The sequence below is a fragment of the Adiantum capillus-veneris genome, chromosome 17 (genome assembly GCF_014529385.1).
Source record: "Adiantum capillus-veneris isolate H3 chromosome 17, ASM1452938v2, whole genome shotgun sequence".
NCBI classification, from domain to species: domain Eukaryota; kingdom Viridiplantae; phylum Streptophyta; class Polypodiopsida; order Polypodiales; family Pteridaceae; genus Adiantum; species Adiantum capillus-veneris.
This window is the reverse complement of record NC_140947.1, coordinates 142,278,953-142,303,459: the sequence shown is the minus strand read 5'-3', so window position 1 is coordinate 142,303,459 and position 24,507 is coordinate 142,278,953.

Here is a 24,507-nt window from a genome sequence, read left to right as displayed (position 1 = left end):
AATCCCACTAAAACAAGACGCAAAGCCTAGCAGACAGAGACCATACACATATAATGATACGTTTGCTAAGCGAATCAAAGAAGAGATAGATAAGCTAATGGAAGCTGAATTCATATACGAGATTGAACACACCGATTGGGTATCTCCGATTGTGGTGGTACCCAAGAAGAACGGAAAACTCCGAGTGTGTGTCAACTTAAAGAAAGTGAATGCTGCAACAATCAGGGACAATTATCCCCTGCCGATAACTGATCATGTTCTAGAGCGTGTATCAGGGAAAACAACATACTCCTTTCTTGATGGTTTTTCAGGATATAACCAGCTAGCCATAGCACTGGAAGATCAACATAAAACAGCTTTTGCAACGGAGTGGGGAATTTATGCTTATCGGGTTATGCCTTTTGGTCTAACCAATGCTCCCGCAACCTTCCAGAGGCTGATGACGCATGCTTTCAAAGAATACTTAAGGTTGTTTCTAGAAATATACATGGATGACTTATGTGTACATTCTCTTCTGAGAGATGAGCATCTAGAACACCTAAGAAAAGTATTTGAGAAATGTAGGACATATCGCATTTGTCTCAATCCTGAGAAATGTGTGTTTATGGTCCGACAGGGCAGAATTCTGGGACATATTGTCTCACAAAACGGAATATCCACGGATTTAGAGAAGATAAAAGTTATAGTGGATATGCCTAGACCAACCAATGCGAAACAAGTACAGAGCTTTATGGGACATTGCGGATATTATAGACGATTCATTTACATGTACGCTATAATAGGCCAACCACTTTACAGGCTAATAGTGAACTTTGAATGGACAGAGGAGTGTGAGGAATCATTCAAGAAATTGAAAGAGGCACTCATTACTGCTCCAGTCTTGAAATCACCAGATTGGGAGAAGATATTCCATGTGCATATAGATGCTTCGGCATATGCAATAGGATGCATTCTGGCTCAGCCAGAAGAAGGAAACATGGATTTTCCTATCTGTTACGCCAGTCGACAGCTCAACAATGCAGAGAAGAATTACACCACAACAGAGCGAGAAGGATTAGGAATGATATATGCTGTGAAGAAATTTCGGCATTATCTTCTAGCCAACAAGTTTGTGTTTTTTACGGATCACCAAGCCTTGCTCTACCTAGTGAATAAACCATGCAATACCGGGAGAATAGTGAGATGGTTCATTATCTTACTGGAATTCGACTTCACGGTAGTAGTAAAGAAAGGAAAAACACATCTTAGAGCTGATCATCTTTCGCGATTGACGAATGGAAAAGACCCTATAGGAGTAGATGACGACATGCCAGACGCGTACTTGTTCAACATAGAAATGATACCGAAGTGGTCTCAAAATGTCGTTAGCCTATTAACCTATGGAGGAGAGTTTGATAGAAGAGAATACAACCAGAAACATATTGCTATTCAGCAATCCAAGAATCTTCAATTGGTTGCAGGAAGGTTGTATCAATTGGGAAATGATCATGTTTTACGACTATGCATCAATCCTGAGGAATATAATATATATCTGCGCGAAGCACATGTTCAGGAATGTGCATTTCATTGTTCAAGAAGGAACACATATAGGAATTTGTTACAATTGGGAGTCTATTGGCCAGGAATGAAAGAAAGCGTACATGAATATGTCACTGTATGTATTGTATGTTCATCAAAACCGCAGCAGAGTATTCGACATTATATCAGATAATGATCGCTCCAGAATGGAGTCAGTATATTGTTGAATATCTCACAAATAGAACTTTCCCAGAAGGAACGTCAAAAGCTCGTCAGAAATCTGTAGAGACAGAAGCTAGAGATTACGCTTTAATAGGAGATCAACTCTATAAGAGAGGTAAAGACAACCAGCTTAGGATTTGCGCATCAGAGTCTGAGTATGTGATAATCCTGAAGCAAGCTCATGGAGGAGTAGGTGGAGGCCATTTCTCAGGTGATAAGACAGCAAAACTTGTCTTAGCCGCAGGAATATGGTGGCCAACATTACATATGGACGCTGAGGAATACGTTAAACGGTGTGATGACTGTCAGCGGACCAAAGTACCACTTAAAAGAGATGATATGCCGCTTAGACCAATGATGGGGGCAAGAGCTTTTGCAAAATGGGGGATTGATTATGTCGGACCCATTTCACCTCCTGCATATAAGACTCATGCACAATACATCGTTGTGGCTACAGACTATCTAACAAAGTGGGTCGAAGCAAAGGCAACTCAAAAAGCAGATGCCAGGACCACGGCACAATTTCTATATGAATACGTCTTTGTACGATATGGATTGCCAATAGAAATTGTGAGTGATCGAGGCACACATTTTATAAATGAAGTGATAGAGATCCTTCTAGATGAATTCATGGTAATCCATAGGAAATCAGCCCCGTATCATCCACAAGCAAACGGACAAGCTGAAGCAACAAACAAAACCATATGCACGGTCCTTACGAAGATTGTATCTGAGTCGAGAACTGACTGGGACCAGAAGTTGCATTCAACATTATGGGCATATAGGGTAGCATATAAAACATCAATAGGAACGACCCCATATAACATGGTTTTTGTATCTCTATCTTACAATAGAATTCTTGATTTCAACCTTAAGGGTGGCTAAGGATCTAGAGTGGACAGGGCACGAGCTTTCTGATAGAATAGATGACCTGGAAAAGCTAGACGAGCTTCGCCTAAAAGCAGTAGCTTCTATCTACGCTCAAAAAAGGCGACAAAAGGAATTTTTTGATAAGCATGTGCGGACTAAAGAGTTTAAGGTTGGGGACTATGTCCTAGTTTACACTCTGAAACAGCATGCTAAGAAGCTTAAAAAGCGAGGGATGGGACCTCTGGTGATTAAAGATCTATCACCAAGTGGAGCCGTCAAGCTTGCTACATTAGACGGAGAAGAAATGCCCAATTGGATTAGTGGATGCAGAGTGAAAAAGTATCTTTTGCCGCTAACCCAAGACATGCTTCTCAAAATACATCAAGAAAAGCTGCGTGTCCAGAAAAAGAAAAAGATTGTGGAGGAAGCGCAAGCCGAGGCGAAGGAAAGAATGGAGAAAAGAAGACTACTACGTCAGAAACAGCGCAATGAAGGAGCAATACGAATAAACGCAGTCAGTATAACAAAAATGGATAATGACAAAGAAGAACCCATCATTGAATGCAAAGTAGGAACCAACCAAATCAAAGCCAGAGCACTATTGGATTCAGGAGCTCAAACTAACCTACTTTCACTCAGTTTGTATAGACAATTGACAAATGACACTAAACTACAAACTGCCAAGCAAGAGTTAAAGAGTTACTCTGAGAATTCAATCAAAACTGTCGGATGCACAGTTTTACATATACAGATTAACCAGTATGTGTATCCTCATATGTTTTACGTGGTTGAAGACCAAGCTACACAACATCCATTATTGCTAGGACAACCATGGCAGAAGCAATACAATGCAATGATTGACTGGAGTTCTAAATCAGTGCTTATCAAATACGAAGGTGAAAGTCAATCAGTTAAGTTCACCAAAGGATCAGAGCCAACTCCAAAGGAAGAATCCAAGAACAAAGGTAAACAACAACCAGAGAAAAAGAAGAAGCAATGGCAACCAAAAGTTTCTATACAACTGGATTGCTCTTCGACGAGGAATTCTCAACAGTGGATAAGGAAGACAAGCAATAATATAACAGCTCAACCTTGGGAAAAAACGGAGTCAAAGTTGGTATGGAGACCAAAAAATGTTGTGCCAGAGAACACAAAGGTGGAAAACAGAGTCTTCAATACCAGACAACAGAGTGATTCCAGACAACAAAGGACAGTGAAACAGATCTGGATTCCAAAGAAGTTCATGACGGCGCAAAGCTATAGCGAGCAAATTTGGATCCCAAAGATTTGTAAACAGGAACTCCCTTCAGTACAATCAACGGAAACTCCTAGGTATTTCAAGGCGAGGAAATCAACACAAAGAACAAAGCAGGTTTGGGTCGCAAAGAGTTTGTGGCAAGCACAAGTGAAGCGGAAGCAGATTTGGATTGTAAAAAAGAACAACAAAGTGAAGAAGAATCCATCTACTGATTCTACTACCGAAGTGCCAAAACCAATCCAAAACCCGACCACCAATCCTTCAATCAAACAAAGAGCAGCTTTATTGGAAAGACTGTTGTATCATCGCTCTACAATTGCATTGGGAACTTATGACCAAAACAACTACAATGCTTTGCCCACAGACACTTCATAGTCGTCCGGGAGGACTCAGACTAGGAGGGGGGAGGTATACAGGTATACAGGAGTTACAAAGCAGCTACAAGCGCCAAAAACAAAGAAAAACAAAAATTATATTACAAGGGCAGTGTTTTACATGATTTTGCAATTTTTATGTTTGATTGCGGATATTGATAATATTTATGCCCTTATATACCTTGTTTTGCAACAAGAAGAGATCAAATGATGAATTTGGGTCTCTAGACGTGTAAATATCACTAAATAAGAGTGTTTTTGGAGCTAAAAAGTGGAAAAAAGTGGTAATCCAAGTCCAGAAATCACAAATAAGTGTATATTCATATACACAGGGTTACTAGCTATTTATCGTGTATGTTTGGAATTTTTTGGCTTCAATTTGCTATTTTCCTTTATTTTTTATGATTTCTTAATAAAAATAAAAGAAAAATAAAAAAGCAGGTGAAACGAGATCGGAAAAAAGAAAAGAATAGACGGTGATGGTCCTAATGACAAGGGCAACCCATGGTAAAAATTGGGTACAATTCTCAAAAAGTTGCGGAAAGCCCGAAATGACAGAATTTTGGCAAAGGGGACAGATTCCTCAGAAACAGGTCCAAATTGAGAAATTTCAAATCCTAAAGTGCATTTCACGACGAGATAGGAGCACATGTCAAATTTGGTAACAAGTGATCCGGGAAGTCCGAAGTTAAGTATTTTTCACTTCACTTTCAAGCTCATTTCCACTATTACCTTCTTGGAGAGAGCAAAGAGCACACAGGAGCATCCAACCTTCTACAGCCTTCTACGACTGCTACGAGAGCTCAGAGGACACCAGACATGAGAGGTAGACTCGTTGCCATAAGCTTTTGATGCTTATCGTTAACTTTTGTCGTGAAAACTGACCAAAACTAAGAAACAAGAGCAGACGGGAATGCGGAAGAATGTTAGGTAGTGGCACAACCGCCTAATCAAACCTTGTAAGAACTTATAGGTGGGTTACCCTAGTATAGAAGATGGGTTTCTAACACTCAAAGCTCGAGAAAGAACGACTGGAAAAACCCTAGGTCAACAGAGCCTGCAAGAGGCAAACAGGAAAAAGTTGTCGAAACGACACAAAACTTCTCAGGAAGCTTAACAACATTGAGGGCAATGCAACCATGGAGTATCTCCAGGTTTGGACCACCAAAAGTAGGTCGGAACAACCGATTCGGATGCGGACACACAAAGCGTCATTTTGGCATAACGACTGAAATTGACGACCGAATGAAATGAAACTTCACAAGCAGCTTCAAATATACATGGATGACTTATGTTTGCAAGCAAAACCCAAAAGAAAGCTGATTCACTTACCGATGGTGAAAAAGACGCTTTCGGGCAACCAAAAGGAGAAAGATGGAGAACGGGAAGCCAAAGTCAAGTTCAACCAAACAGATGGCTTCACAACATATCCAATGAGCTGGAAATGCAACTCTCGAGAAGAAAAGTGGAAGAAATTCAACTCCAAGGCAAAAAGACGACTTCAAAGACTGAAATGCCTATAAGGGGGCTTTTTAGCTAAACTGATGACTTTTTAAGTTGGAAACTAGTTAGCAAGGCTTAGGGCACTAGCACAAAGCATTCTTTGCACAAAAAGACCAACATTTCAAGAAAAGACATCATACGCGTATGATGTCTCACAGCATGAATTTCACATCCATTTCAACATTTGAGTGCATAGCCTCATTCCACATGTTAATCACATCCTATGAACCAAGTATCATGGGAATTGGAGTTAGAAAACCCAAGGAAAACCAAAAAGACGCAAATTAGGCCATAAAATTGATTTTTGGTCCTAATTTTGTCAAAATAACTCCAAACTCAATGAAACTTTGTAGGATTGTTGATTAACACATCTACAAGCTATCTGGAACCAAAAAGCACCATTTTGACACAAAAGACATCATACGCGTATGATGTCTATTTGCAATTACAGAGCCAAAACTGCTCATTTGTCATCATACATCCATTGTATATATCTAATACATGCTACATATGAAATTTGGAACCATTTGGTCAAGAGGATCACCCCATTAGCCCAATTGAAGGAAAATCATTCACCTAAAGCCTATTTTTGGCCCAAATCCAACATACTCAAGTCCAAACCAAGATTTGAGTAGATATAGTCCTTCACTAGTACATGGGGAGTCCACAGAACCAATCCCATGAAAAATTGATGAAAAAGACATCATACGCGTATGATGTCTCCAGAGCCATTTTTAGCCCAAAATCTATCCAAACTTCATAAATCCACTAAATAAGCCTATCTAAAGCCAAATCCAAGCTTATAGAGAAATTTGGTCCAAAAATACACTAAAAGACATCATACGCGTATGATGTCTCACTATGTGATTTTGGCACCTCAGGGCTTCAATCACCAAACAGAAGTGATCTACATGCCATTTGAAAGTGAACCACCAAGTTTTATCCAATTTGGATCATAAAATCCAAATCCCTTTCAAAATTTTGCCAAGAGCCGGAACTGGACTAAACTGGCCAAAACTTGACCAAATGGTATCCAAACTCAAATCCAAGCATATGATACTCATGTATACACTATCAGCTACAAGCACAACCAATATGAAGTCATTTTGACACAAAAGACATTATACGCGTATGATGTCTCCAGCATGATTTTGAGCCCATTTTGCATATTTTTCACCTACCTTGCATCCTTAGGCCCTGAATAGCTCATGTTTCAATTTTCAAGTCATTTGGATAGTTAAAAGCTTCATTTCGGCTTTCAGTACTAAAAAGACGCTAACTTCTGAAATTGGAGTTACAGGATCCATGGATTCCGCCAAGTTATCGGCAACGAAGAGAAAAAGACCGACAATCAAAGATGCTCTTGCAGAAGCGGAACCCTTTGACATTCCAGCAAAAACCCTCAAGCCAACCAAAAATTGGGTGGAGGAAGCAGTATTGGAGAAAGAGGGAATAAAGATCTACCAGGGGACTTTCAGAGATCCTCAAGGGCAAGCGGTGGATGTACCAATGATCCCACAGGAATTGGTAGATTATAGCAGGTCATAAGACATGAGCAGGTACCTGGAAAGGGCAGACTTGCACAGTTTCTTCACCTCGAGACCATCAGGTGTGGATACAAGAAGAGTGTACGAGTTGGCAACATCCATTCAGAAGGATGGGAAAGCCACATTGATAGCCATGGATGGAGAGAAAGTAGAAGTACAGATCACTCCACAGCTCATTGCAGACGCATTGAAGCTGCACAACAAAGGGAGCTCTGTCAGGGAAAGAAGGGAGGCCATAGAGGTCTATGGATCCAAGAAACAGAATGCAACCTATGGAGATATGGCGGACCAAAGAGCGGCAACCCTTTGCCGACTGTACAACCAGTTTCTCCATGTTTGCAGTAAAAGACCGCAAAAGTATACGACACCGCCCCATGCCATTGCGACCACCATCACATGGGCATTAAAGAGCAATATGCCAAAAGAGGTGAATTACGCTCAACACATCCACGAGCAAGTAATTGCCATGCACAATGAGAAGCCAAAGTACATAGGAGGAGCGGAAATTCTGACAAGAATAGCTTATGAAGCTATTGGATCTAGAGATCAGTGGCCAAAGGTTCCCTCCCAGAATGAGTGGCTTAGAGAAGCAGACGAGGAGGAAGAACAGCCCGAAGTATCCAAGAGGGCGTCCACAAGAGCACGCTGGAAACTAGAAATAGTTTTAGAACCTGAAGAGGAGGTGGACGAGCCGCTTATGAAGAAAGTAAAGAAGAAGGTTGCTCCCAAGCAAACCAAAAGTCAGAAAATGGCAAGAATGGAAAGACTAGTGGAGCAGTTTAGAGTAGAAAGAGCTCTAAAGGGTGACTTTGAAGAAAAGTGAATGCCAGACCCCACCAAAGTCGGAACTAGCTCAGGTAGGCCACATATTGATCAATACGATCAATATATTAAAGCTTATGAGGAGTCAGAGGCTATACTGGAGCAGCAACCTGTCGAGCCATACACTGAAGAGGAGGTACAGCTTTTAAAAGCTGAGCTGAAAAAGGACGACAAGGGGAAAGGGAAAGTAGATGAGTCTACTAAATCTCAAGAGAAAGATGGGCAAGCCGACAAGGGGAAAGCCAAGGAAGCTGAGGACAGATACCCCTCTATGACTGATGTACCAAGCCCGAAGAAGACGAAAAATATCGTGGAAGAGACCACAATAGAGATGGACACAGATGATTTGGAAAAGCCGAAGGCTGAGACCAAAGAAAAGGAGATAGATCCAGTTCAGCAAAAGAGAAATGATTATGAGGATCTGGTAGCGATAGGATACACTGAAGCAGAGGCCCTTGAGGCAGTTTATGGGATCACCCTACAAAAACAAGATGATCGGAGAGGGACAGAGGAAAAAACAAAGAGTACAAAAGAAAGTGAAGAGAAACTGGACGAACAGAACGTACTAGAAGAGCCGAAGCTAGTGGAGGTGGTGGCAGAAAGAGATTTAGAGTTGACAGATGAAGATGAAAAAGACATGCACATGGTGCATGAACTGCTAGGCAAGATCAAAGAAAGATCCAGGGCAAAGGAAGTAGAGATTGAGACAGCCAAACAAAGGGAAGCAGAGTTGCAGAGGAAATTAGAGAATGCTATGACTGAATCTGAAAGTCATAAAGCATCACTCTATGACACGGAAAACGAGAGAGACGGCTTGATACTCCAGCTAGCCGAGGCTTCAAGAGAGGTAACAAGTGCACAGGAAGCAAAGGAGCGGATAGAAGATGAGTTGGAGGCAGCCAAGGATGAGCTCATTGAGCTAAGGGAAAGAGTCGAGCTCCAAGAAAGAACAATCACTCGACTTAGGAATACCCCTAGAGCTAGCAGAGTAGGAACCGAACAAGAAGGAACTCTCTTACCAGCTTTAGAAGACCAGATCCGAAGCTTACAAAGAGAGCTGAGATTAGAGCAAGTGCAAAGGTTGCACATTGCGGAGGGATCATTGGCCGCAGAGGAGAGGCTAACATTAGAAAATCAAACACTAAGGACAGAGAATGAGGCCCTCTGCAAACAGCTCCAAGATCCACAAGAGCAACAAAGAAGAGAGACAGAGACACCACATGAAGAATCAGGTGGAGCAGCCATAGAGCTACCAGAAACTGGAGAGGCAACCACAATTGAAGATCCAGCCCCAGCTCAAGAGGTGGTCTCGACTTCAGGAATCTCTGAAGAAGAAGAACAAAGGCTCCATGACCAAATAGAAAAGTCAGCAGAGGAGAGTGCCAAAGCAGAAATGGAATGGGAGAGGAGACTCCTCATCTCCATTAGACTTCAGGGATTAGACACAAAAGTTCTCCATGAAGAGTGGATGCAACCCAGCCTGCCTTTCCCTTTGATGAAATTTGAAGTGCTAAAGACGAAAAAGAGAATAGAGGAGGAGCAGTATGTCGCTCTTTACGAAGGCGACATCACAAAGGAGTAATAGTCAAAGAAGATAGTAGATTCACAACCTAGATGGAGGAAAGGTTGGCTGAACAAATACCCAACCTACCTCATCTACTTGGTGGAGGCACCAAAGGAGATTCGGGAGAATGCAACCTTCTGCCCTGTGCCAAGAGTCAGAAACTGGAAAGAGCATGGCAAGATTGCAGAAAAGAAGCCAAATTGGCTTAATTATCCCAGGATGCCAGGACCAAAGGCAGGAGAGAGAATAGGTAAAACCTACATGGTGAAAACCCTAACGGGCACCATCAAGCTCTTTACTGGCTCTCCTGACCTTTCATGTCAGATGCTCAAGAAAATCTGTAGGACTCTCTTAGCTTGCATTGAAGTGTTCGCGCCAGATAAAGCCACGACCTCGAGTCTACTATCGACGGCCGACACAGTGACTGATATGATATATGATCTTTCATTGCAGCCTTCTCCAAAAGTGTTGCACCTCCTATACCAAAGGATTATGTTTTTGCCTAGCTTCCACATGCAAACATTCGAAGAAGCTTTCTACACCGGCTTTTTTACCCACGAAAGCAAAATATTCGGCCCAACCTTGACCATCGGCAACCTACGATACGAATCACATTTGCACATGCTCAAGACGACAGGACTTTATTGACCAAGCATAAAAGTCATGTCAGGGACAACATGAACGCGGAGGGGGGGAGTGTTGAGCCAGCAGACGATCACACCCACATTTTTGCTCACACTCATCATTTTTTGTAACCATTGATTGTAATAAATGTCTCTCCGACATTAATTTTGATTGGAGCCATTCATTAAGTAACGGGACTCAATTGAGTTTCCAGCTTGTAATTCCGAAGTAATTTCACTTGCTGATGTAATTAGTTAGAGATGTTCTCACCTCCAAGGCTGAGGTATATAAGCCAAAGTTTTTGTAACCTAAGGGGATTCAGATTATTAATCAAAGTGAGTTTTTGAGCGTCGTGACTGTGTCTGAGAGAGAGTGAGAGAGAGAGAGAGTCTTATCTACTTGCTACGCGAGCTACGGAGCCGCCATTGGAGAAGCGACACCACCATTGTGTTAGCAACGACGAGAGCTATGCACGGATACCAAGAGTGCGCGCTATCGGCTTCTATGTGTGGTAAGTTCCTACGAGCTTCGGTGTGAGTTTTCTTCCAACTCGTGTGTCGGAATGGAGTGTGCAGCATATCTATAGAACCACAACGAGTAGAGCTACACATTGGTACCATCGGGGTCAAGTTTTGATCACCTATATTTTTCGGCCTGTCTTCATACGCGTTTACTGCACGGAGTGGTTATAGGTTGACTTTGCAGTTCAAGTCTTTAGGGTGTTGTTCTTACTTAGTGAATAGACTTCCCCTTGAGTTTGAGATCGATTCAATGATCCTAGATCCTGTTTCGTATAGTATTCGTTCGTAGTACGGATTTCAGTCACTTGCGTATTTTAGAACTTAGATTTGATTTCCTTAGTACTGATTGTCGTTAGAAGGTCGAGTAGGTGATTTGATACCCACCTAGTTGTTTCCATGCGCCTGCGGGTCAAGCTCCGTCCTCGTCTGACAAATTCTGTTGTTGGTTGAGTTCTCGCTATTTAGCTTCCGCTAGCGGCGTAACCGCCTTAACAATATCCCCAAACATGTTGGAGAAATCCAACGGAAATCTCAGCATTTGAATTCATTGTACATTTAAGTCTAAGGTAGGAAAGAAATGATTGATGGATATACTGTTTGCAATAGGAAAGAATGTGTGCTAGGGAAAAGTTAGCTCGACATGTTCATTCTATTTCCAATGTTGAATTAGTTTTGATCCCCCTACTGATCACAGGGGGCAGAGTTCTTGGTTAAGGTCTCTTGAATCCACGACTTGCTTTTTATGCGGTGGATACCCACAACTTGCTTTCTATGCGGTGGGAACCCACGTCTTGCTTTCTATGCGGTGGGAATGTCCATGTCGTGCTTTTTATGCCGTGGACATACCTAGTTGTATGGGCAGCTAGGCGGCAATGGGAGGAGTAAACTCTCGTAGGAGGGGGGATGTTGTACCTCCAGAACGTTGGAATTTTAATGAATAAGTTTGAGTATAATTTTTACTAGAATACTGTCTTAGTGCCGTTTACAATACTGGTTGAAGGGCTGTCTTAACGAACATTGTGATTCAGAATCTAATCAAGGAATGTTTATGTTGAACAACCACTGTGGTAGTAATTAGGACACACAAGGAAGTGTGAGTGTGGGGGTGGAAAGTGGGGGCTTGGCTCAGGTTTCCAATGCCTATGAGAAGGGTGGTCCCGATTGGTCGGGAACTCTCTGTCCCCATGGTGTTTAAATCGATACTAGTAATACTCATTGCCCCTAGAGCGGCAAAGTCTCAAGTGTACGTGCCTCTGAAACATGGGAAAAAAGGCACTCGAGGTTTCTCTCCTCTTGGAAGGTGGGTCTTAGGATCGCTAGATAGGATAAGTACGCTTCCCCTGCGAGGTGGAGCTAGATCTCATTTCTAGTAGGCTCGAACTCTCGACTCACTTCGTGATGAGAGATCGTCCGCTAGTTGAACCCTGAACCACTTTGTTTGCTTCCGCTATAGATCTAGTTGCCACCAGGTTCACCATCAGATCCACCGTTTGATACGGTGGGGTGGGGACCTCACACCTGGTATCAGAGCCTAGGTTAGGCTGAGAAATAAAGTCGTATTGTTTAAATATTTAAAAAGGAACTGAAAGTATGTAGGTAGCTGATCTGAATTCCTTGCATTGGTGTTGCAGGAAGACCCCGTGCTAGAATATCGGAAGTTCCAAGTCTTTGAGCTTATTTATGAGCAAGCTCGACGATCCCCAGTTTACCAATTCAGGCGGCATGTCATGGAGATACTGATGAAGGCTCATACGCCACACTCCTCTCGCATTGATAGAGGATGGGGACTTGATTGGACACTTGCAGGAGGGGTTTACTACATCAACGCTCGGAAGCTAGGATGCCTAGGTATCGATTTGAAGAAGATATGTTGGGGAGAAGAGTTGAGGGTGGTGGAGTTATTCTACTTGCTGCCTACCCGATTGGACCTGACTGTCTCAGGCGACACCAATCAAACCATCAACAACTGGCTCTTGGAGAAGGTCACCGATGTGATCCCAGCGAACAGAGTCAAAACATTTGGAGTACCAAAAGAAGAATCCTGGCTTGATATCTTAGTTTATTATCCACTCAAGGATGAGTACACAAACTACTTCACGAACAAAGTAGTGCATCATGTGAACACAATCTCCTAGGCGTATCTTATACGCAATCCAAAAATCCATGTAATAAGTTGATCATTAGTTATCCTAAACCTTGAGGGGTTTTGATTGTAATAAATTTTCATTAATAAAGTGCTTTTTGTCTCTGAGTCTCTGTCTCTTGATAAAGTGGGATCTTGAATTTTATTTAAAGTCTCGTGTCTATTTTGAAATCCAAGTAATGGTATCAAGGATCTCGTATAACCCATGTAGGCACCACCTGTTGCTCTATACTCGGCAGCGCAAGAGAAGAAGCTCCTCCTTAAGCAAGCCCAGCCTCCACTCTTTAAAGGTGATGGGACAAATGTGGAGAGAGATGCGGAAGTGTGGATGGAAGCCATGGACGATTACTTTGAAGTTGCGGGAACCCAACCCGTGAATTAGACTATGCTTGCGATGTTCCGCTTGTCTGGCAATGCCAAGATATGGTGGAAGCAACATTGTAAGGACTTGGATATTAAGGGATCTTCCCAATCCTGGGAAGACATCAAAGCTGCAATAATGGGATGTTATTTACCACCTGCCTATAAAACCTTGAGGATGAATGAATTCTTTTCACTTCGGCAGCTGACTTCATCTGTCGAAGAATATTATGCAAAGTTTGTTACTCTTTGGAGATGTGCTTCTAAGATGGCCTTGGAACAACAGGTGGCGAGGTTTTGCCAAGGGCTAATCGACCCTTTGAATACTCGGTTGGAAGCTCTCAGGCCAACGACACTACAGGATGCCTTGTTGAGGGCCAAACCTCAGGCTCTTGAAGTACAAAAGGTTAATCAGAACAGGAGGAATCATTGGGCAAAAAGGGCAAGGAGACTGCTTGGAATAACAGACCAGCCAATCAAGCATATGACCAGCGTCCTTGTGCCTACCACCACAACCATGGAGTTCCCATATTTTCGATGCTATGGTTGCGGCGAATATGGACATTACAGATCTAAGTGCCCAAGGAACACTCAAGCAACCAACACCAATGCCATACCCTTGAATACCCATGGGCGTGGCCAAGCTGATGGAAGAGGAGGACGAGGAAGGATGAACAGAGGGCGAGGGCGAGGGCGTGGAGCCACCGCCAGAGTGAATGCCGCAGTGGTACAACCAACTGTGGGTGATGAAGCAGTGGAGAGAGCAACCTGGCATGCTACAATTGACAACCCCAATGGTTGCAAGAAATACGCAGTCATTCATACGCCAGGATCTCTCAGAGGTGGACAAGTTAACTTCCTTATTGATTGTGGTAGTACTCTTTCATTTCTTTCACCTAGATGCATGAGGAAGCTAAAGCTAGATAAGTATCCAACAAGCAAGCTAGTTGTAGAGTTAGCAAACGGCAAGGAAGTAGTATCTCAGCATTCTGCAAAAAAAATCGACTTTGATTTAGGGGGACACCCAACGGTCTTGTAGCTACCATGGCATACATAAGACTACCACAAGCTGAAGCATAAGGAACCTTAGCCATCGCAGCTTTTTCCTCAACAGATTTGGGACAGTCTTTCTTGCTAAGTTTCAAGTATGAAAGCAATGGAGTACTCAAATCCTTCCCCTTCTGCATGTTGAAACGATCAAGAACCTTGTGCACATACTCTTTTTGAGAAAGGTACAACAACCTCTTCTTACGATCACGAGTAATGCGCATACCCAAAATGTGATTGGCTTCACCCAAATCTTTCATGTCGAATTGACTTTTCAGCTTGGTTTTCAAGTCAGCAATGTCCTTCTTAGAATGACCAGCAATAAGCATGTCATCTACATAAAGGATAAGCATAATAAGCTGTCCATTTGGTTGTCTTTTCACGTAAAGACATGGATCCTCATTACTGCGCTTATAGCCTAGGGAACGCATAAATGCATCAAACTTTTGATACCATTGTCTGGATGATTGCTTCAAGCCATAGAGACTTTTCAAAAGCTTATAGACCAAATGTTCCTTGCCCTTTAGCACAAACCCTTCAGGTTGCTGCATATAAATCTCTTCCTCGAGATCACCATCTAAGAAAGCTGTAATGACATCCATTTGATCAAGCTCCATATCTTCAGTGGCAACCAAAGGAAGCAACATTCTTAGTGTCGTCATCTTGACCACTGGAGAAAAGATTTCCTGGAAATCTACACCATATTCTTGCTTGAAACCTTTGTCCACTAAACGAGCTTTGTAATTCTCAACATTGGATGCAATCTTCTTCTTGTAAACCCATTTACTAGGCAAAGATTTCTGACCTTTTGGCAATGGAACAAGTTCCCATGTTTTGTTCTTTGCAATACTGGATAGCTCCCTCTTCATAGCATGTTCCCACTGAACCTTATCATTGGCTAGCATGGCCTCTTTGTAACAAGAAGGCTCACCACTATCTGTCAGCAACACAAAGTCCACGCCTGGAACAAACCGTTTTGGCGGATGTGAGACTCTTTGAGATCTCCTCGGCTGATTCTTTGAGAACAGAATTTTGAAAAACGGCTTTTGTCAGAAATTCTCTTAATGAACACTAAAACGGGCTGAAAATTGCAGCACACACACACTCTAGTACACAACCATCTGCAAGCACATTACTCTCTTGCAATGTCTCAGATTTGATGTGAAGCCCTCTCTCTTCTCCTCCTCTAAGCTTGAGCTTCAACTCCGCTCAAGCTCCGAGTTCAAGCTATGGCTGAACTCTCTGTTCCCACCTGTCGCTCTGATACCAATTGATGAAGCAGGATTTGTGAAGGAGAAGCTGTGGGCAGGGAGAAAGAGCACACAGACACACGTACGGAAGGGGGTGAGCCAAAGATTAAGGCCCCCAATTATAATGTACACATATATTGAAGAGTGGCTCAAGTGTACTATACACTTGGGTTAGTAGCAGTTAGATGGGCGTCCGGACATGGCTAGCATAAACCTAACACATCCATTGTGCACAAGGGAACTTTACCTTTACAGATAACTTGGGTAATGAAGCCTTAATCCAGGGGGGAAATGGGAGACCTAGGGATACTCTAGGTAAGGTCAACAGACTCTTGAAGGGCCTAAGAAAGGGGCAACAAATTTATGTGGTAAAGGTCAACAAGGTGGACCAATCAGATACCTCACTTTGAACGAACTGGTTGAGGGAGTATGATGATGTATTCCCTGAAGACCTTACGAATCTTCCACCACATAGGGAGGTAGATCATGAGATTGAGACCATTCTTGGATATGAACCTATCTCAAAAAGACCTTATAAAATGTCACTTCCAGAGGCCATTGAACTCAAGGAACAACTTAGTCAACTCATTGAGCAAGGATTCATTCGAACCAATACTTCTCCTTGGGGTGCTCCAGTTCTTTTTCAGAAGAAGAAGGATGGAACCTTAAGGTTATGCATAGATTACGTGGACTGAACCAGGTAACTGTCAAGAACAAGTATCCAATCCCAAGGATTGACGAACTCTTGGACAGGCTCCACGGCACCAAAATGTTTACAAAGATTGATCTACGGTCAGGATATTACCAAATCAGGATCAAGGAATCAGATATTCCAAAGATGGCTTTCAACACTAGGTATGGACACTACGAATTCATAGTAATGTCTTTTGGTCTAACAAATGCTCCTGCAAGCTTCAATCGACTTATGCAGGATATTTTCAGACCTTACCTGGATGATTTTGTCTTGGTTTTCTTTGATGACATTCTGATCTATTCTAAGAACAAGGCAGATCACGAAGAACATGTTCGCAAAGTACTTGATCTTCTTCGGGAACACCAACTTTACGCTAAAGAGAGCAAGTGCACCTTTTGCTCACCAAAGGTCAATTATCTTGGATTTGTCATATCGGCTGAAGGGATTTCAGTGGACCCAGACAAAGTCAAGGACATCGTTGATTGGCCTCAATCATCCACCATCAGCGAAGTAAGAGGATTTCTTGGAATAACGGGATGGTACAGGATTTTGTCAAGGATTATGCACGTATTGCTGCACCTTTGACGGAACTCCTGAAGAAAGAAATGAGGATCGAATGGAAGACCGAGCACGAGTCTAGCTTTGCTAAGCTAAAAGAAATCTTGGTCTCAGCTCCTATTTTAAAGCTCCCAGATTTTAGTAAGGAATTTGGAGTAGCGACCGATGCTAGCAAATTTGCTCTAGGCGGAGTTCTTACTCAAGAAGGAAGGCCGGTGGCGTATACTTCACGAAAGCTATCATGAGAAGAATTATCCTACTCATGATCTGGAACTTTTAGCAGTTATACATGCACTGAAGTTATGGAGACATTATCTTCTTGGGCGCAAGTTTCAGCTAGTGACAGATCACAAGAGCTTAAAATAGATTTTTACGCAACCTATTCTCAATATGCGACAATGGCGATGGATAGAGATATTACCGGAATATGACCTTGACATAAAGTATAGACCAGGGAAGGAAAATGCAGTTGCAGATGGTCTTAGCCGAAAATCCTTTCTCGGAGCTATCTCTATTCCAAATAACCCTATCTGGGATAGAATCAAAGAAGCATCCTTGGTAGATCCAGAGTACCAACGTATATATCATTAGTTCAGCAGAATAAGATGCCTGAAGCTAAAGATTACTCTCTTATGGGAGGATGTCTTTACTACAGACATAGACTCTGTGTACCCAGAGATCCACCTTTAAAGAAGGCTATTCTATATGAAGCACACGATAGCCCTACATCTGGACATCCAGGCTATGCTAAGACTCTTCATGCTGTGAGGAGGAGTTATTTTTGGTCTGGAATGAAAGGAGACATACTTCTCTATGTGAGGCAATGTCTTTCTTGTTAGCGGATAAAGGCCGAAAGAATCAAGTTACCAGGGCAACTTCAACCTCTTGACATACCCCAGATGAAATGGAAATGCATCAGTATGGATTTTGTTATAGGATTACCTTCTACAGGAGGTTATGATTCTGTTTTCGTGGTTGTTGATATGCTCACAAAAGTGGCTCATCTAATACCCATAAAGACAACCTTTACTGCCTCATATATTAGCCGGGTATTCATCAAGGAGATTTTTAGGCTACATGGTCTACCCAAGCGCATCGTCAGTGATAGAGACGCCAAGTTTACATCAAAATTTTGGACTTCTCTTTTCCAATTTATTGGGTCACAATTAGCCTTCAGTACAACGTATTATCTGCAGACAGGTGGGCAAACTGAAAGGGTTAATCAAGTCATTGAGGACATTCTCAGAGCCTATTGTTCGCAAGAGCCAAGGAAGTGGTTACAATATCTACCTTTGGTGGAGTATGCTTATAATTCTTCCGAACACAGAAGCATTGGAATGTCACCCTTCAAAGCTCTTTATGGACAGGACTGTTTAGCACCACTGAACTTCTCAGATTCAACCATCACGGTAGAAGCCTCTAGGAAGATGCTAGAAGATATGGAAGCTCAGACTAGAGCTATTCGCCAAGACATTCAGGCCGCTCAGGATAGACAGAAGCACTATGCAGATAAGAACCGTTTGGAAAGAACTTTCAAAGAAGGGGATAAGGTTTTTCTGCGAGTCCGACCAAAGAAAAGAAACTTATCACTAGGCAGATATAAGAAGCTAAGCCCAAGGTATTGTGGACCATTCGAGATCGTTAAGGTTGTAAGTGACCAGGCCTACAAGCTAAAGTTACTTGCAAACTTGAAGGTTCATGATGTATTTCACGTCAGCTTACTCAAACCCTATATTCCTAATCCTGATCAATTCTTGGACTCAGATGAGATAATCATGCCAGCACAAGGAGTTCTCGAGCTCCAACCTGACTATGTAATTGAAATAAGGGAAAGGAAGTTACGCAACAGAACTATCACGGAGCATCTAGTAAAGTGGAAGGATTACCATGAAGAAGATGCAACTTGGGAAGACGAACCAACTCTCTTAAAAGATTACCCAAACATATTCTTGAGATGAGGACATCTCAAATTCTTCACGTTGGGGAGGTTGTAAGGTCTCTGACCCGACCCAAAAAGAGAACCATTGTACCATGAAATGAACATAATGGAACAAGTTACTATTTTTAGTAGTTTTTCGAATTCTGTCAGTGCCATGATGTTTAGAATGTTTTAAAGTTTCAAAATATGAATTAAAATAATTTTTGTAAAAAAATTCCAAAAATAGAAAGTTTCTGGTCACCCGACCCGTCTAGTCTCGACCGTCTCGAAAAACTGCACCCGTATCCCAAATTTGAAAAAATGCATTTTTGGACTTCGCGGGCTGCTAAATATGGCACGTACTCAGACCAGTACGCCTTAGTTAGAGCTTAGTATAGCAATTTTTGGCATCAAATTCCGACTCGTATGACCCGTTTTAGCCTAAAACCAAATTTTCCAAAAATTATCCAGGGAGGCACCGGGGCTCGAGGCTGTGTAAGAGCAGGTTCCAGGCCACTCTGAGTCAGCTTTAGCAGCTAGGGGGCGCCCTCTTGCCTTGTGGGAGTTGTAGGAGAGTTTCCATGCTAGAGAGTGGGTGTGAGAGCCAGTTAAACTGACCAACTGGACACTTGGTGGGTAAGCAACTAGACTTGGCAATGCATTAACTGAGTGCTCACTCAGATGCTTATAGCAACCCAGATCAATTTTCAGCCTTGAGGAGCCTATTTAAAGGTGTGCTCACACACACACATGCTCACACACACACACACCCAGTACACACACACACATACACACACACAGTACACACACACATACACACACACCTTGGAAAGGTGCTGTCGGCACACACACAGTTTTTGAAGGAGAAGCAAAGAGGGAGGTGCTGCCGAAATTCTCATCTTGAGGATTCATTTGGATCAGAAAATCAAGAGGATTCTCAGACCCTAATCACTGTAATCATGGTTAAATTCCTTCTCTTCTTAATTCTCTTCATTATTCTCCAAATACCTCATCTACTATGCTTAATCCTAGCTATAATTCCCAATAGTTTCTCTCTAAATTTACATAGCTATATTCCATTACATAATCATCATCTAATTAGCTAATTTATGCAGCCATTCATAATTTTTAATCTATGATTAATACAGGATTAGAAGAGATTTATCTCTCTAGGCAGCATAGTTAATTAATTGTCAGTCGGGTAACAATGTTGATTTGATGAAATTCATTCTTTTACCACTCAATAATGTTGTAATTAAATTAGATTCAATTTTCTCACACATTAAGATGTGATTAAGGTAAAATTAATCCTTCATTAGGCCACTAAGAAGAAAATTTCCTAACACTTATGCATGCGGTAAGTCTACAACTTTCTTATTACACTAGTAAAGTGATTGAGCTTGTTTAATCCATCTCTCTTGTAAATTAATTAGTAAAAATTTGAAATTCCTTAATCATCTGAGCCAAGTAATTAAATTTAGGGCCGGTTTCTATAGGATAAGTAAAGTATTACCCATAAAATTGCTAGGTCTCGAAGGAAAAATCTAACCCTTGCATAAGAAGGACCCTTCAATGATTCTAATCTACTATTTGGTTTGTTATGATGCTCTCGGACTTTAGCTCTTTTTCTTCAAGGTTATCATTAAAGTAGTGAGTATAAAATGGCTCCGCTTAATAGAAATCGCTTCGGTGGTGCCCACGACCGCGAAGCGGGAACGAGCAATGTGAATGGAAAGGGAAAAGCTCCCGTGGACGAACAAGCACCGGCCATCTCACGAGCCATTGAGACGAAGAAATGGAAGAGGTAGGTCACAATTTTATTCAGTTGTTTAATTAACATTGCACACGTTTAGCTAGGAAAGAACATATCCCCAAATATGTTGGAGAAATCCGACGGAAATCTCGGCATTTGAATTCATTGTACATTTAAGTCTAAGGTAGGAAAGAAATGATTGATGGATATACTGTTTGCCATAGGAAAGAATGTCTGCTAGGGAAAATTTAGCTCGACATGTTCATTCTATTTCCAAATGTTGAATTAGCCATGATCCCCCTACTGATCACACAGGGGGCAGAGTTCTTGGTTAAGGGATCTTGAATCCACGACTTGATTTTTATGCGGTGGATACCCACGACTTGCTTTCTATGTGGTGGGAACCCACGTCTTGATTTCTATGCGGTGGGAATGTCCATGTCGTGCTTTTTATGCGGTGGACATACCTAGTTGTATGGGCAGCTAGGCGACAACAGGAGGAGTAAACTCTCGCTGGAGGGGGGATGTTGTACCTCCAGAACATTGTAATTTTAATGAATAAGTTTGAGTAGAATTTTTACTAGAGTACAATACTGGTTGAAGGGTTGTCTTAACGAACATTGTTGAAGGGTTGAAGGGTTGAAGGGGGATGTTGTACCTCCAGAACATTGTAATTTTAATGAATAAGTTTGAGTAGAATTTTTACTAGAGTACAATACTGGTTGAAGGGTTGTCTTAACGAACATTGTGATTAGGAATCTAATCAAGGAATGTTTATGTTGAACAACCACTGTGGTAGTAATTAGGACACACAAGGAAGTGTGAGTGTGGGGGTGGAAAGTGGTGGCTTGGCTCAGGTTGCCAATGCCTATGAGAAGGGTGGTCCCGATTGGTCGGGAACTCTCTATCTCCATGGTGTTTAAATCGATACTAGTAATACTCATTGCCCCTAGAGCGGCGAGGTCTCAAGTATACGTGCCTCTGAAACATGGAGAAAAAGGCACTCGAGGTTTCTCTCCTCTTGGAAGGTGGGTCTTAGGATCGCTAGATAGGATAAGTACGCTTCCCCTGCGAGGTGGAGCTAGATCTCATTGCTAGTAGGCTCGAACTCGACTCACTTCGTGATGAGAGATTGTCAACTAGTTGAACCCTGAACCACTTTGTTTGCTTACGCTATAGATCTAGTGGCCACCAGGTTCACCATTAGATCCGCCGTTGGATACGGTGGGGTAGGGACCTCACATATTGGATAGGTGTTAAAAGGGTCCAATGGGAATTTAGAAACATAAGAATAAATAATTAAGTTCTTTCTCTCAAAGAGGAAAAAGAGGACACATGTCCAAATGAAATAATTAAATAATACGAGAGAGAGAGAGAGAGAGAGAGAGAGAGAGAGGTGTGGACCAAGCATGAGAGGGGGATATACTCACACACACACACACATACACACACACACACACACATACACACACACACACACACACATTCTCACATTGTGTGGAGTGCAAAGTGCAAGAGCTCCATCTCCTTGTGTGGAGTGCAAAGTGCAAGAACTCCATTCTCACATTGTGTGGAGTGCAAGTGCAGGAGCTCCATCTCCTTCTCGAAGCTTGTTGAGAAGCGGAGAACCTACACCAACACTCTTGGCTATGGAATGCAAATCCAACCAAGAGCCATGCTTCAATGGCCATCTTCTTCGTCTTCATTACTATGCTATTATGCTATGCTAAGCAAGAAGAGTGATGATAAGTGAGGAATTATTTCTTTCTCCTATGGATGATATTCTTCCTCTTCCCTACCCTCATTACGCGCTAGCTCTCTCCACCTTCGAAGGTGTTTGAGGCCTTGGCACTGAGGCTTGGGATAGTTTTTTTTTTTTTGCAAAGTTTATGTTTTGCTCGTGATGCATGAAGCTTCCCATCCTCATAGCATCACCAAGGTCACAAGGAACACAAAGATTGTATTGTAACAAGTCTCTCTTGATGGGAGAATCTATAATACAAACACCTTTTGGAGGGGGGACCGACTCCAAGTAAATCTGGTCCTCAACTATTGTCGTTCCCTAATACTCTCTCTCTCTTGCAAAAGTATTGTTCATGACAAGTTAATTAAGTACTATGTTAATGTTGCTACCATCAATTAAGTTCACCCTCTATGTTCTCAACGTAATCTCACAAAAATGCTCACTCTTATTCTCTTAATTTCACTGTTCTCAAAGTTCATAGGCCATTTCCATTATAGCGACCATGCCACATAGCATGCTTGAGAGCACACCGCACAACACACCTTGGGGAGCGCATGAGCATACTCGCGCCAAGGTGTATAGATGTGAGGATGGAGTCTCAATACAAGATGATGATAGAAAATCAATGAGAAGTGCAAGTGATAGCTATGCAGCAAATAGTTTGGCCCTAAGTTGCATTATACATAAAATATTAAACGCATTATACGTGTTTAATGGGCATATAATAAGTTTGGAAAAATAAAAAAATCATATCATACAGGGATACGTCATTGAAATCGGTCCCATGAATTATTTCTCTTCACTTCAATCAAAGATAATTCCGATCAACAGTTTCTTCGATTGAAGAAAATTTTGATCGAATGATTGTTAGTATATAGCATACCGCTAGTGCTCTCCCAACACCATTTGACACAAATAAATATCATTTTATTTTGAAAAAAGTAGTTCTCTCTCTTTTTCAATTAGATATTTGCAAAACTAAAAGAAAAAAAATAAAGATTTAAGCTATTTATAAAGTTTAGTTGCTAATTGTATATTTAAATTTTGTTTATTAGAATTTGTAGTAGAATTTTTTTTTGTTTTTATTTTTTGTATTTAATATTTATTTATCAATTTTAAAAATTAGAACTTCATTATTTTTGTGTTCAAGTTTTCACACATTTAAAGAGGAGAAGATTAGGATTTTAAGCCGTCTATGATTGTGATGTATATACTCACACTTGCAGATGGATACATATCATAAATGGGGATTATTTTCCTTTGTGCTAGAGTAAACATGTTTACTTGCACTAGAGATAATCATTTTTTCACCTTCTTTTCGAATGTTATTGGTTACTTGAAGAATACCTAAATTAAAAATATTCATAATGGCTTCGAAACAATTAAATAGGTATTGCTAATTCAAAGATTCCCTCAGCCAAAAAAACCGATGCGCTAGTTTATAGCACATAGCAAAGGGCAATGACGAAGCACGTAGATTTGTAACAGTATTAGCTCGTAAAGATGGATACATCATTTTTTGTGTGTGTGTGTGTGTGTGTGTGTGTGTGTGAGAGAGAGAGAGAGAGAGAGAGAGAGAGGGGGGGGGGGGGGGCGGGACGCAAGGAGAACGCTAAAGAGAAATAAGAAGAAAACGATAAAAAAAATGAAAGAGTAGAGAAACACCTATTTATATGTACACAAAATGTCTTTTGACTTTCCATCTTCATTTGTCTTTTGACTTTCCATCTTCATTCGTCCTTTGACTTTCCACCTTCATTTGTCTTTTCATTTCCTAAACTCACCCTTCACTTATTCACTTAATATGTTTTGAAAGAAATTTTATTTTCCTAAGATTGGGGAGACCTAATAGTCTGATTTTTGATTTTATTTTAAATAATTGTGAATTAAATTTTTTGTTTTAGATTTCACTTCCATGAAGCAAAAGGTAAACGTAATACTTTTAGTGTAAAAATTATAGACTTAGAGTTTTTTCTTGAGAGACTAGAAACTGTACTCGAATATACACTTGCACATGATATAAATTAATGTTTATGATTTTTATTTACTTAGATTTAGATTATAGTATTGTATTGTGTCTAAGATTTTGTGCTATATATTCCATACATTTAAATAAGTTTGAATCATTTATTTTTGTTGTGTTTGAGTTTATCTCACGCTTCAAAATGAATATAGAATTAAGGATTTCTCTGAGTCCTGATGCTAGCGTGGTATACT